The following is a 16,567-nucleotide window of genomic DNA, read 5'->3' on the forward strand; positions in this document are numbered from 1 at the left end:
GATAAGCTGTGTTCTAATTTTTAGTTTAATGTAATTACGCTGTGAAAACCAGAACCAGTGTAGTGTACAAGTGATAGGTGGGGATGTTTTCTGCGCAGAGCAAGAACGCATTTGGATTGATAACGAAACGAAATTATAAATTGTAAATTAGTTGTTTATCTTCCTAGAAATTATTATCGGTGTAATGTTTATTTTTGTTACTGCCTCATAAATTTCAACTGCTGTGTCTGATGCTGTCACAGAAGGACAGTCTGAAAATTATTTTTGAAGCATTTGTGGATAAAAATCAGAGAATTTTACTTTTTTCATTCATGAATAATATTTTTCTGAACCCTGCTGCTTACACACGAATTGTACTGAGCCTTTTGGCCCCAAAAATGTGCCACCCCGGGGCAAACCGCCCCCTCCGCCCGCCTCTTAGCTATGCCACTGCCAATCCCCAGGTTTTTCCCTGCAGGTCGGAGGGCCTACATGCAGGACCCAGGACTTGTGAAGTTTAGACCCTCCACTATTTCACTGTCCATATCTTTTAATTCCCTTTTACTATTCCTGATGCATTTCACCTGCGACAAGTTCACAGATAAAATGCAAATTCAAACTTTACTACTTATATAATGAGTACATAAATAATAATAATAATACATTTTATTTATATAGCGCCTTTCCCATGACACACAGTAGTTTGAAACTGATTAACATAAATGGATCCCAGCACTTTATGTCTTAAATTCATTGGTCAACTATGACCAGTTTACATTGGATAAAGGAAAAGACAAACTTCAGTCAACAGCACCCCTGGAGAGAAAAAAAACACTGGGGGTCCACAGTCAACTATAGCAAAGAAAAGACAAAGTCAGCTGCAGTCAGGGTCTTGAAGACCTCCACCAACTAGCCTCTCACCTCCTACTGGGCATCTGAGTGGGCCGTCTGACCTGAAGATAATATAATAGAAGATACCATATATACAGAATCTTTATTTTCGTATTTCTAACTTGTTAAGAGTAAGATAATTCACAGAAGGTTGGCGGAGTCCTGTTGCATAGTCCAGAATTAAGAAGATAAATATTTGCAGAAATTGTCTCCATCTCTTCTACCATCAGAAAGCAGACAACACACATTTTCCATTCTGGACAGGGCTGATTGATTTTGAAGTTGGTTCTTTATCCTTTGAAAAACTTCCTAACGTAAAAAAAAACCCTGAAGTTGTTAATGTCTGGCTGGCGCTAACAATAAACATTGCCCTCACCCACCTGGAAAGAGGAAATACATATGTAAGAATGCTGTTCATAGATTACAGCTCGGCATTCAACACCATCATCCCCTCAAAACTCGTCTTGAAGCTTGACGACCTTGGGTTGGGGACGACCATCTGCAGATGGATTTTCTCTTTCCTCACAAACAGGTCCCAGGTGGTGAGAGTCGGCAAACACACATCCTCATCACTCATTTTAAACACAGGAGCGCCGCAGGGCTGTGTGCTTAGCCCCCTCTTGTATTCCTTGTTCACCCACGACTGTGTTGCAAAACACGGCACAAACACCATCATCAAGTTTGCAGACGACACAACCATCATGGGCCTTATCACTGACAACGATGAGACGGCCTACAGAGAGGAGGTGCTGGCATTGAGTAATTGGTGCCTAAATAACAACTTGTCTCTTAACGTCAGCAAAACCAAGGAGATGATTGTGGACTATCGAAAACAACAAGGCAGAGAACACCAGGCCATCTACATCAGTGGCATAGAAGTTGAAAGGGTCAACAGCTTCAAGTTCCTCGGAGTAAACATCACCAAGGATCTCTCGTGGACCCTTCACATAGACACTGTGGTCAAGAAAGCTCGCCAGCGGCTCTACTTCCTGAGGAGGCTGAGGAAGTTTGGCATGAATGCCAACATCACCTCAAACTTTTACAGGAGTGTGGTCGAGAGTCTGCTAACGGGCTGCATTACCGTCTGGTATGGGAGCTGCTCTGCCAGCAGCCGGAAATCACTACAGAGAGTGGTGAAGGCAGCAGAGCACATCATGGGCAAGAGTCTTCCTGCCATTGAAGACATTTACCTCCATCGGTGCTTGCGTAAGACAAACAGCATCATAAAGGACCACAGCCATCCAGCACGCCAGCTGTTCTCCTTGTTACCGTCCGGCAGATGATACAGGAGTCTGGCTGCTCGGACTACAAGACTTAAGAACAGCTTTTACCACCAGGCCATTCGACTCCTCAACAGCAACACCTGAACACTTACACACACTTACATTACATCTACATTGCACTACTCACACACAAACTGTACCTGCACACACTCTGAATACTGACTGGAACATGCATCTGCACTTATAAAACATTATCTGTGCAATAACTGTCATTTGTACTTGCTGCTCATTCAACTCATATTGCTCTATAACTTCTTTTAAAACATACACATTTTATTTTATATGACTTGTCTATTTTTAACTTGTAATCTTTTTTTAAGCTTTATTGGATCTAGGCTGAGTGACTTGTTTTTCTCGTCATACACATTTCATTGTATGTTGACCCTGTGTTAACCTATATATGACAAATAAACCTAAACCTAACCTAGCAGGACGCTAACAGATTAAAGAAAAGCTGAAGCTAGTCAGTGTCATTGTATGCAGAAAGAGCTGTTCTGAAATTCTGAGCCATTGGTATTTCACAAATCTGTTCCCATCTGTTTACGGTTGTAAGGCGGAGTGGTGGCTCTGAGGCTAGGGATCTGCACTGGCAATCGGAAGGTTGCCGGTTCGAATCCCGTAAATGCCAAAAGGGACTCTGCTCTGTTGGGCCCTTAACCTGCAATTGCTAAGCGCTTTGAGTAGTGAGAAAAGCGCTATATAAATGCAAAAAATTATTATTAATTAAAATTATTATTACTGTATGGAGCCTGTTACCGATCGAAAGAAATAAAGGGTCTTTCTGGAACCTTCATGTAGGAAGGGTCTTTTGGGAACCACCTTGACGTCGCTCTGAAGGACCACTTTATTTTTTAAGAGTGTAGATTTAACGATGTACGTTTTCTTTCCCAATATTTGCTCATCGCTATTATAAATGGCACACTACCATGCTTATCTGTAACTGCTTCGTCTGTTTCATGCCAGCGAGTATCACAGAAGCCATGGGCACGTGATCGAGGCGAAGTCCGAGGACCGGCAAGCTTGGGACGTGGCCGAGTCAGTCTGATATCCCCCGCGCTGCCACCTCTTTTATTTAATTTTGCTTGGTAATGCATGATGTAGCCTACAGTAGACTTTCATTTTACATTTCTAAGGTACCTGAACGATTGTAGCTGCACAGTTCTCAGTATGCCATATGTATTTCACGTAGTGTACTTTTTCTTGAAATACGCTGACAACACGCGGGTTTCTTTCCATGCCCGGGACTTTTCCCGTTTTTATCAGAACTTCGTTTCTGTCTTTTCCGTCTCCTTCGCACTCCCCCTTCACATGCAGTGCCCGGTGCACCTCTGCCTGTTTCGATGAGTAGCTGCTTGGCCCCAGCAGGCGGAGTCTCCCTGTTTGTATAAATAAGCCCCGGCACCTCTATACGTTGTCTCGCTTCTGCAATCACGTCCTTGTGGCAGCAGCTCGGGGACGGCGGCGACGACAGTGCGGCGAGGGGGTCTGCTGGCAGGTGACCACCAGGGCTCTCCCCCCACCTTTCTCTCTCATTCTGCGTATCATTCGGCGCACAGTCATCATTAGCCACTTTCAATATCCTCCATAGTGTGACATGGACCCCTGTAGTGTTCTTAAAGAAAGCTACAGCGGTTCCCCAGCCGGCACCGGATGAAAGCAAACCCTGAGAAATCCTAGCGCGATGTCTCAGAGAACGCCGAAGGCTTGCGATGCTTCAGAGCGACATCTGTGACTCAGTCCCTGCGAGGATTTCCCCTCGATGCCAGTCTCCACAGAAGACGCCCGCCCCAGAGGTGCGCGTCGACAGGCGAGTGCAGACCGGGGCGAGTCCGGCATGTGCGCCGGGGAGGGCTACACCAACCACACATTCGAGTTCGACGAGGGGACGGCGGCGGCTGCCAGGTGAGCACAGACCCTCCTAGCTGCTGACTGGAGGCGACACGGGGGTACGAGCTGCAAAAAGCATTGGGGATGATTTAAAATTAAATGGGCTGTAATAATCAATGGGCGTCCGGGGTTGTGATTACTTTAAAAGTTGTATCTTGAAAATATCAAACAAGAAGGGTAAACTTTTAGAAGATGAATGTGAAAGTTTTGTATTGTAAAAGGAGGGGATTTCTGAATCCTAAAATTTTAATACTGACAGACTGACCCGCCGATGATCCCGATCATCAGAGAAGCACACACTTCATTTTATTAGTAATTCACATTAAAGTAAAATAAAATAACAGGAAAGCGCTACCAGACCAATATGTCAGCGTGCACCTTTCTTTAAAAAAAAAAAAAAAAACAAAATCTACTTCATCAGATTTTATTTCCATAATATTCCCTATAATCATTCAATCTATTTTTATTTCTGTTAAACGCTCAGCTCAAGCAGGGCGCAGTGTTGTGCCGCTTTTAGTTCTTTCAATTCCACGTTTATTGTGTCAATCCAGAAATACACAGCTGGGCTGATTCACCTTTTAAAGGATGTTAACGAGTGGGCTATGATTAAGCTGTTTGGATCTCCCTTAAAAAAAAAAACATCCGTTGTGTCTCTTTTAAAAAGTCAGAGTTTGTTGGCTGACGATCACACAAGCAGCGCTGCGCCGTCACTCGCACCTGTCTGCGTCTGCGCTTTGCTGTGACACGCTGTCAATTACGAGCAATTAGTAACGCGCTTCTCAGGGAGACAAAGCAACCCGAAATTTGTAGGTTCCATAGATCTGAATAAAAAGGGGACTCTTTTTCATTTTCTAAATTTTTTTTTCCTCTTTTTTTGTAGAACGCATTTGTGATAATTGACAAAGCGAGGACTCGGCGCTCCGTGTTAAAGCCAAGCAGCTGCTCCAGTAATATACCTACCTGTGAAATCACTTATTTGCATTTGTTAACAAATGGCATTTTTAAAATAAACAGTCCCGTGTCATCTCAAGATCTGGAAAATGTAATTATACTTTTAAAAATTCCTGTAAATAGTATTGTCACACCGTAAAGCTCCGATGCACTAAATGAGAGTCGATTATCGTTAAGACGAGCAGTCCAATGAAAAGCGGGTCCTTTGTGGAACAAAAACCTGCGCCCACTGCGGCCCACCGCAGAGTGAGTTGTGTAGCCTGAATGGCAGGAGCACAGGAAGCGCCTCGGAGTAGGGAAGACTGCAATGTAGTAATAAATAATAAAAATCTCATTAAAGTGTGCTGCCAAAAGCCTAATAAAAAGATCGAATACCACACAAGTCACTTAACCTTCCCTAATTATCTTTATAAATGGTGATCGTACGTCCTTCTGGTTGAATTAGTTTAAATAATTTGAAATGACTGTGTTATTTATGGAGGAAGCAAACCTAATGAAACTTATTATAGATTAGAAATTGTTAATAATTCCATATTTACCATCTACTTTTAGAAATGTTCTTTTTATTTTGAGGGTGGCACAGTGGGTCAGGCTGCTGCCTGGCAAATCCAGCGTCACTTGCAGGTGTGAATATTGCGCCCGGCCATTGTCTGTGTGCAGTTTGCATGTTCCTCCCATAATTGTGTGTGTGTCCCACCGGTCAATCCACAAACCCAAAGACATGCAGGTTAGGATGACAGGTGATTCCAACACAGGTGTGGATGTGTGTATAGATGTGCCCTGCAATGGGTGAACGCTGGTGAAACATGGACCCGGACTGTGGACCTCCAAAGAAGAAGAACTCTGGCCTTTGAGATGAGATGTTCTTGTGGGATCCTCCACATCTCCTACAAGGACCATATCGCCAATGAAAAAGTGCATAGAAGGATTCAAGCAGCCGGTGGACCATTTGTAGAACTGCTGACAGTTATAAAGAAGGGTCCGCTCAAGTGGTAATGGGCACTTCGCTACATCATCCAGCCCTGCAAAAACAAACTTATGTGGCACTGCGCCAGGAGGTAGGAATAGAGGCAGACAGATGAAGAGTTGGGAAGCCAAGCCAACTAGAATGCAGGGGACATCCTAGAAAAACACAACAAGAACATTCAGTACACGTAGAACCCACCCAGATATCAAGCAGATGCCTGAGGTCCACAGTTCAGAGATCTGAAGCCTTCAGAAATGTCCTGGGATTCATTGGGCGGTGATCCCTTCTACTGCATTTCATTTTTTGTCTTTTCTTTACCCTTATTTATTGAAATCAACTATGATGTGCTTTATATCAAAGAAAATCATTAAAAGCCTGTCCAGTCCACCACATGGTACCACTCACAGTGGACCAGTTTGGAACACCAATTCATGTGGTAGGGACAACTGAGAGGACATGCAGCACAAACGTCACCCTGACAACAACCGACACACAGAATTCTGGACCCATGAGGTGGGTGGAAGTGGTACCCCTTGAGCCAGCATGTTGTCCAACGTGTTTAGCACAGGGGTTAACACGCCTGTGTCACAGATGGAGGACCCTGGGTTTGAGTCCCACTTTTGTCTGTGTAGAGTTTGTGTGTTCTCCTCTCCTCTGACAAACATATACAAGTCAGGCTAGATGGTCATTCTAGACTGGTGCCCTGTGGGTACCCCCCAATGGGCTGGCACCCTGTCCAAGGTTGTCTCCTGCCTTGTGTGCTGTGCTGCCATTTTTTAACTTGATTTTCAGTGAACCCATCCAACCTGACCACAAACCAGTCACCTTTGTGTAGATACGGCATGTGCACACACTTGAATTCACAGCTTTGTATCGTTATGCCAGAGTGGCGTGCATTAAAAACCTCGTGGCAGCCTGACTTGACTTGGACTGACTGTCACAGCTGCAAGGAATTGTTGCAATGGTACATTTTTAGGGTGCACTTTTAAAAACCAACTGCTGGCATCTGGTCATTAACACCCCTGGATGTGAATTGTCCTCAGTTGTAGAGATGTGCTCCAAACGCTGCTAAATTCAATCTTGGGCAGTAATCTAAGGAGACGAGAGAGAATCCAGATTTGCACCCGATCTTCCTGCCCAAGAGCAGCGTTTGGGGGTGGCAAGTGGGGCGACTGCACCAGGCCCCGCTTTTGAGGTCCGTGCATCCCGTTTGAGCGGATTTGTCAAGTTATATTCTCCAGTTATATTTTGATAAAGTCTGCATGTTATCTTGCAAAAATTTAGCCGAATACTTTAATGAGAGAATGGGGTATATGTTAACATTTTGTACATTGTGTTTGAAATTAATTTAGTCCCCTTTACTGAGATATTAAGGGGTCTTTTTGACACTGGTCAGCAGCAAAAGTCACATTCAGTCCGCTGTGGTTCAGTGTTGTATAACAATACAATGTGAAAACCTCTGGTTTGTGTGGGGGGCATTTTGAAAGGTACCATAAATATAAATATCAAAATAAAGGCATATTTATAATAGTCTGATAGCCATGTGGCTCAGTCCACACTTTCCAGTTGTGCTCCCCTTAGGATGATGGGATGGCAGTATATGAGCTGAAGGAGATTATTTTTTTGTTACTATCTAATGTGTCCCTGTTGTGCTCTCATTAGCACACATCCTCATTACGCCACGCTGTAGTTCCCTCAGTTGCCATGTTGCCATGTACATTGCAGATCTTGTCACAGACGATGTTTGAGGCGGCTATTATGAGATCCTTTAGTGTGTTCAGTAATAGAAAATGAAATACGACTGCACAATGCGTAGGATACAAAGTCAGCTTTACTTCACGGAAAAAAGCCATGAAAGTCTGCCAAGCACAAAACACACAATGTAGCAGAATACATTTTGAACCCTCAGTCCTTCCTTTATTCTAAGGTCAATACATCTGTGCCCTTTAAGCCCCTTAACATGGACATTTAACCCCTGCGTCTCAACTCTAAAGGATGTTCGCATGCTCCTTGGTTACGGCACTCCTTATGCTCAACTCTTCCTTCATCTTTTCACGTGCTATCAATCCTCCCCAAACTGATTTGCACTTGATAGAGAATCACATTGACCCTGCGGATGACGTTCTGTGTAATAATAAGCAGTGACCTGACCCTGGAGGTCTAAGCCTTAGTTATCGCTCCCACTTCCGTTGCACGTCTCAGCTGTGTTCCGTTGTCTTTTTTTATTTTGTTTAATCAATAAAACGTATTGCTGCACCTTTGACCGGGGTCATCCATCCCTTGGGGCACACAGACCTGCTCTGCGGTGGCAGCTATATGAGCTCTTCTAATTCCTGTGTGCTGTCTCATCCCATCGTATGCTACATGAACGGTCATTGGTTGTGTGTTGATATTGACATTTGAGAATGCAAACTTCTCTGACTGCCATAGAATTGTCATATTGACAACGTGGGTAAAGCAGTGCCAGCACTGAGACAGCTTACACGCCATTGGGGGACAGTAGATGCTGAGGTTATAGAGGGAACCCCAGACGAGGGGGTCTCCATCAACATTACCATAACACGTCATCAGAGAGCCACTTCAGATTACCAAAGCCTGTCAGGTGCCAGCAAATAATTTCAGTGTCAGCCTTCGTGCCCCACCGCTAAACTGGAAAATCCAAGTTACACAGGTGTGCTCACAAAGACAAAGACCATTTCACATACTTTTCCTATTTAAGAAATTATGTTGAGCACATGATGGGAACTTGGGGTAAAATGGGACAAGAAGACAAAGCTGAGGGCTTTTTAGGCACATTTCATACCAACTGCACTTCAGATGCGGTCATCCACCTGAAGCTAAGCATGTTCAGGCCCGGCCAATACTTGGATGGGAGACCATTTAGGAAAACCTTGGGTTGCTTCTAGAAGAGGTGTTGGTGAGGCCAGCAGCGGGAACTTACCCTGTGGTATGAATGTGGATCTCAGTGCAGTGATGGGGACACTGTGCTGTGAAAATGACGCCGTCGTTCAGATGAGACATAAAACTGAAGTCTTGACTCTCTGTGGTCATAAAAGATCCTTGGGCATCCTTTGACAGTAAGGGGTATCCCTATGTCCTGGCCAAATTGCCCACCATGGCCTGGTTATTAGAACATTAGAACACTCTAGACGAGAACAGGCCATTCAGCCCAACAAAGCTCGCCAGTCCTATCCACTTATTTCTTCCAAGAAAACATCAAGTCGAGTTTTGAAAGTCCTTAACATCTTACTGTCTACCACACTACTTGGTCACTTATTCCAAGTGTCTATCGTTCTTTGTGTAAAGAAAAACTTCCTAATGTTTGTGTGAAATTTACCCTTAACAAGTTTCTAACTGTGTCCCTGTGTTCTTGATGAACTCCTTTTAAAATATCAGTCTCGATCCACTGCACTGATTCCCTTCATAATTTTAAACACTTCAATCATGTCACCTCTTAATCTTCTTTTGCTTAAACTGTAAAGGCTCAGCTCTTTTAATCTTTCCTCATAACTTCTCATAAGCTGTAGCCCTGGAATCAGCCCAGTTGCTCTTCTCTGGACCTTCTCTAGTGCTGCTATGTCCTTTTTGTAGCCTGGAGACCAAAACTGCACACAGGACTCCAGATGAGGCCTCACCAGTGTGTTATAAAGGTTAAGCAGAACCTCCTTGGCCTTGAACTCCACACATCGTGCTATATAACCTAAGATTCTGTTAGCCTTCTTAATGGCTTCAGAACACTGTCGGGAAGTCAATAGCTTAGAATCCACTATGACTCCTAAATCTTTCTCATAAGGTGTACTCTCGATTTTCTGACTGCCCATTGTGTATTCAAACCTAACATTTTTACTTCCTATGTGTAATACTTTACATTTTCTGACATTAAATTTCATCTGCCCAAGCCTGTATGCTATCCAAGTCCTTCTGTAATGATATAACAGATTCCAAATTATCTGCTAATCCACCTATCTTGGTATCATCTGCACACTTCACCAGTTTGTTACTTATATTCCTATCTAAATCATTTATATATATTAAAAATAGCAGCGGCCCCAGCACTGACCCCTGTGGAACACCACTCTTAACATCGGCCACTTCTGATGAGGTTCCTCGCACCATCACCCTCTGCTTCCTGTGTCTGAGCCAATTCTGCACCCATCTAAAAACATCACCCTGAACTCCATTCAGTCATTCTGGCCCCTTAATCACCCTCTGTCTCTGACTGTCTAACCATCTCTCACCACTTCACTATCTAACAGCTAATGTATGGTGAATGTACTGAAACAAAATGGCTGCCGTTGCATCATCCAGGCGGACGCTACACATTAGTGGTAGTTGAAGTGGCTTCCCGCTCACTGAGGTGCTTTGAGTAGTGAAAAATCACTATATAAATGTAAAGAATTATTATTATTTTAATATGTTTATTACAGAGGTAAGCTTATTACTAATTTTGCCCGACATTGATTGGGCCCTTAATGCAGTAACATCACACTGCTGTGAGGAGGTCCGGAGCTCGCTCTGTGCTGACGCCCCTCACCGTGTCATTTGTGTCTTTCTAAATCGTGGCTCACTCCCTCTGGCACTCTCTAGCTCTCCAGCTCTCTCTTTCTGCCTTTGTGTCTGCCATTCCTTTCAAGCACCTCTCTCATTCAGAAGGCCTGTTAACAGTTCATTATAAAGCTCTCCACTCTCCTCTCACATAATGCTGGTCCCGTTCAGCCAGCTCATTTTGTGTGAACCACTGGCACGCGCTTTTAAAGAAATACGCGGATTCCGATCTAAAAAGCCCCAATACCAGCTATATGTTACTGTCTGGCTGAAATTCCCATCACCCCCCCAAACCCCCCACCCCCCCCCCCCCCCTTTCCCACTTCACAGAATTCCATACCATTTTATGAACATAACATTCTCAAATCCATGTAAATCTGCTTGTGGTCATGAGACGCCAAAGCCTATCTTGGCAGCACTGGGCACAAGGCAAGAAACCTCTCTGGAGAGAATGACAGTCCATCCACAGTGCCACTCATAATGGCCCAGCATTGGAACAGCAAATGATTAGATGTCTTTTGGTGACATCACAGAAAACACGGAGTATGAACTTCACTCTGACAACAGCTGGGTGTGATTCAAAACCAAAATGCGGGATCCAATAGGTGGAAGCGTTATCCCTTGTACCACCATTGCTACTGAACATCGACAATGGTAAGACCCAATAGCACAGAAGGTGTGCAGGCTGAAAGAGCTGATGGACGCCTGAGGATCTGGTGCTACTAGAGAGCACTATAGCATTTGTGACAGATGGCCAGGATGGATTGGGGTCCCGGCTGGGATGGACTCTGTTCCCTTCCATCTAATGGGTGGTCAGAGGCAAGGCATTCTCTATCTCACCCAGGAGGTGGGCATGCCATGGCAACATGGCTAGACTGGCATCCCAGTGGGGTTTGACAGAAGAGTCCGGGAAGCCAGAGTAGTAGATGGATTTGAGGAGACAGTTCTGCATGCACCCTCAATGTGCTGGGTGGCAGCATTCCTGGGCCGGTGTACCCATACACACACCTGGGAATTGTAGTCCAATGGGGCAGCCCTGCTGAGAGTTGTTTATGTTAATCAAAAGGTCGGCTTTGAACCTGAGACTGTAGTTGGTGCAATTGTGACTGAGTTTTGTTAGTCTGCAAAGCCCCCTAGAGGCCACACCTTTAAGACGTGTGATTTTTATGAAGTGCCCCAGACCCCCAAATTGATTCTGTCATACGTGGTGTCCTTCTGGTAACACTAAAGAGTTGGGACTTGAATTGGGTCGCAAGTTGGGCAGTTATGAGCAGACGTACAGTGGGACTGGAGAAAGGAAGAGTTTGTAGAACCGAGTGAGTGGGCCGCTGCACTGGTTGCACAAGCATTGATCTGTTGTGTGGCCAGTACTACGTTTTTCTCCCTGACATCATCCCTTTCTTGTGTATTTGATTTCATGGAAAACGCAGTATGAAACACATTGTGCTCTAAGTTGGAACATCAGGTAGGAGACACTTGTTACACCTCCTATACGACGCACGGCATCTCTGAGTCATAGAACAAGTGCCCACATTTAAGTTCTTGGCTAAGGAGTGAGAACCCCAGGGGGCACCAGTGAGACTCAAACCTCAAACACAACCACACAGACACAAGTTCTCGGTGAAAACGTAAGGTTTATTATTAACACCTTACAAAAGGCTTTTTTATTCACATAAAACACCATAATTATAAATTCTTTCTCTTCTCTGTCTCTCACTTCTCCTCCACACCTTCCAGACGAGTGTTACCTATCTCCTCTCCCGTCTCGAACTTGCTTAGATGTGGCAGAGCGTCTCCTTTTATATTGGATCCAGGAGTACTTCTGGCGCCAGGACATAGTCTGATGGAAGTACTTCTGGGTTGATCAGTGGTCTTATACAACAGGGATTACCAATCCCAATAGCTCCCTCTGGCGGCCCCCATGGACTACAAATTCCATTATGCCTTGTGGGTATCCATGTGAGAGTCCTGGTTTGGTTGTGCTTCCATTTAGCATATCAGGGTGTGGCTTCCCCTTTTCCTTAATTACATTGGCCTCCCGGCCAGGTAATGAATCATGCCCCATCCTAGTCGGGACACTAGCCCATGCCTGTCATTCCTTACAGGAGATAATGACGGTCAACAGAAAAGGCACACCCTTGGAACTTGAGAATCCGATGGATTTTGGAAAAATACATTTTCTGTCTTATCATTGATGTTACTCCCAATTATTCTTCCATTCGTCCCCTATTCGATTCCAGTTTCTGGGTATTGGCATGCCAGAGCCCACCTTAGCAGCATCAGGCATAAGAGAAGAACTAGCCCAGACATGGCACAGTCCACTACAGAGCACACTCACCCAACCAGACACACGTCTGACAAAAACAAAATTGCTAATCAGCCAAAAGTGCTAAATTTACAAGTAATAACCTTCTCATTCCCACAAAAAAAACAGTTTTATGGTCACCAGATGTCACAACCTGCCCCAACAGCATTGGGCACAAGGCGGCATGGTGGCACAGTGAGTAGCATTGCAGCTCCAGAATAATTCAGTGTGGCTGCCCATGTTTTCTTTCAGCACTCCAGTTTCTTCCTGTGTCTTGTTTTTAAATGTCACCGTTCAATCGACGCTGACCCAGTGTGAGCGTGTGTATGTGTGAGGGCGTCCTGTGGTGGCTTGGTGCATGGTCCTCGGTGGGCTTCTACCTCTGGACAGACTTTGTCCCCGGGATCTCCTAACAGACTAAGAGCATTTGTAAAGTCGTACTCGTATGTCAGGTGAGTAGAGCACAGTGACGTTTTTTAGTTTCACATCTGACCAACAAAGTCAGCACGTTGTCAACGCTATGATGAACAAGAATGAACCAAAATACAGAAGTCCACTTTATTTTAATAGACAATGCAAATCAGCTTACCTGTACAAGCAACAAAAAGGCAATATTGGTGTTCAATAGACCCATAAAAATTTGTGTCACATTATTCTAATAAAATAAACGCATGTCCCATCCAAATATAAAATGACCCTTGCAGTGCACAGCCCTCACTCTACTAAAGCCCCAGAAGGTGCGGCCATCTTAGCGCTTGTGACTGGGTGTGAAGAAATGTCTTCTTGAAATGTGGACGGGCAAAGTGCATAATCAGAAACGTTCCTTTCTTTGAAGCCATTAGAGTTATTTAGACTTGGAGTATTTGAGGCAGCAACTCCTGATACTTGAACCCGGGCCTGCTTGCTGTCTGGAGTTCCTTAGTTAGATAAGAAGCATTTAAAGGAAGTGCATTCAGGACTGAAGCCAGGCAGCTCTTTACACAAGGAGCTGTGGGACTCTGGAACAATCTACTGAGGCATGAAGTTGAAGCCTGACAGCCTTTAAGAAGGATCTGGAAGACATATTGGGGCAGCTTAGCTGTTAGCTAAACAAATGGGCTTTATCAGATTCCTGAGGTTCTAAAGCTTTTCTACTCTCCCTGTGTTCACGTATGTTTTTCTTCTCTGTCTAAAGACGCACTTGACTGTCATGTCATTGCCTGTCTTTAACTTTAACTCCATCCTGAGTTGGCTCCTGCCTTGTGCCTGTCCATGTGGAACTGATGAACGAACACATTTGAAGGCAGAAACTGTTCAGGGAGTAGGAATACTTGATAGACATCCTCCGTACGAATGTGTGCTGTGAATAATCGGAGCTCCTTAACTGTTCTAAGGTGTACTGGTGTGAACTTAAGAGCGGAAAATGAGAGTTCAGCCACCAGGAGAGAACACCAAACTCAGTCGTGAGCAACAAAGTGGAGTCTGGAATGGGTCTGATGGTGCAAACTCAGTCAGGCGTTTAGTGTGTAGTCAGTCGTACAGCTGTCTTACGGCTCCTGAATCCCAGTCACTTTCAGTCAGTCACTTTCACAAAGATGACTGAATGTTCTCTACATACCCAAGTGGTCTTCCTTTGGGTGCCCCAGTTTGTCTCCCACGTCCCCTGTGACATGCATGTTAGACAACTCTAAACTGGGCCTGAAGGATTGTGGGGTCAGTAGAACTTACTGAGTTTGTTATGGGTGGGCCTACTATGGCATACTAAGCTTTTCACACACATGGGGGAGTCTTTTATCAATCTGTTTTTATACAATGCAATACAACACAATACAATTTTTATTTTTTTATAGCCCAAAATCACACAAGGAGTGCCGCAATGGGCTTTAACAGGCCCTGCCTCTTGACAGCCCCCCAGCCTTGACTCTCTAAGAAGACAATGAAAAACTCCCAAAAAAACCCTTATAGAGAAAAAATGGAAGAAACCTTGGGAAAGGCAGTTCAAAGAGAGACCCCTTTCCAGGTATGCTGGGCGTGCAGTGGGTGTCAAAAAGAAGGGGGGTCAATACAATACAATACACAGAACAGAACAAATCCTCAATACAGTATAAAAATAAAAATTTTACAAGTACGGAGCAGAATTTAACAGTAGATGATATCACCTAATATGATTTGGATTTGTTTAGAGTCCTGGAGACCATTGGAGAAACTTCATTTGATCTAAATGAAAGGTATAACTGGGTGTCATCATACGAGTGAAAATGAACATGATGTTTTCTAATGAGAGATTCCAGTGGAAGCATGTAAACTGAAAACAGTAAAGGTCCCAGTACTGAGCCCTGCGGGACACCATATTGAACTTCTGTGTATAATGATGGAGTCCTGTCAGCACATTTCTGTACATATTGGAATCAATTTGATAAATAAGAACTAAACCAAGCGAGCACGGTGCCTGTAAGCCCAACATTATTTTCTAGCCTGTGCAGTAAAATTGAATGGTCAATGGTGTCAAATGCTGCACTTAAGTCTAACAACATAATTACAGTGGAGTTTCCTTCATCAGAGGATATCAGAATGTCGTTTACAACCTGCGTTAGTGCCATTTCTGTACTTTGTCCAGTGCGCAAACCAGACTGGAATTTCTCAAATAAATTGTAATGCGTAAGGTGTGACTGAAGCTGACTGGCAACTACTTTTTCTAGTATTTTAGAGAGAAACGGTACATTTGAAATAGGGCTATAATTATTAAGTATGTCTGGGTCTAGGTCTGGCTTTTTAAGTAATGGTTTAATGACTGACACTTTTAGTGCATCTTGGTTGTATTGTGTTTATTTTACTGCCCCTTTGTATAGCACTTTGGCTCAACATCTGTTGCATTCTGGATGAGCTGAAGATGATCAAGGAATGACTGATTAACTTCAGTGCGTAATGAGTTGCAGTAGTTAAGCCGAGAAGAGACAAACACGTGAATTAGTGTTTCAAAATCATATACAGAAAGAAAGGGCTTGACTGTAGCCAATACTCTGCGCCGATAGAAACAAGCTTTAATAATGGAGTTCATTTGTTTATCAAATTTGAGGTCATCACAAAAATTCACACCAAGTACTTTTGCAAAGGGTTTACAGGAGGTTGTCAATGGGCCAAGATTACTTTCTGTAGCACAAGTAAGATCAGAAGATCCTGTGGAAGACCAGCCTTGACATAGACAGGCAGACACCAATGGTTCAAAACACCACCACACGTTTATTTACAATATTCACAGTCCCGCACACAACCCGGTGCCCCTGCACCACACCCCCTCAAGTCTGGGCCTCTTACAAGTCCTCTCTTCACCACCTCCACTCCTCTCCTCCGAGCTTCGTCCTCTTCTACCCGACTCCAGCTGATGAATGGAGGGAGGCGGCCACCTGAACGTGCTCAGGTGCCTCCTGACGAGCTTCCTGCGGCACTTCTTGTTGTGGCGGAAGTGCTGCACGAACACCCGGAAGCACTCTGCGTGTCCCTGGTCTTCAAGTGCTGATGTCCATGGTTTCACGGGGGTCCAGGTGCCCCCTGGCGGTGACCACGGGCCCCTACCGAGTTGAGCTTCCATGCTCTGTTCCCATGGCCCCCATACAAACCAGGGCAGCTGCCCTCTCCTGGTCCTTCTAGGTGTCCCGGCTGGGTACCACCCCCAGCTGCTTGCCACAATCCAAAACACACAATTTGTTGTTTAGACCAAGAAAATGTAATGACCTCCATGTTTTAATGTCTTCTAGACATTCCAATGTTTTGCTCGGTTTC

The sequence above is a fragment of the Erpetoichthys calabaricus genome, chromosome 9 (assembly GCF_900747795.2).
Source record: "Erpetoichthys calabaricus chromosome 9, fErpCal1.3, whole genome shotgun sequence".
Taxonomy (NCBI): domain Eukaryota; kingdom Metazoa; phylum Chordata; class Cladistia; order Polypteriformes; family Polypteridae; genus Erpetoichthys; species Erpetoichthys calabaricus.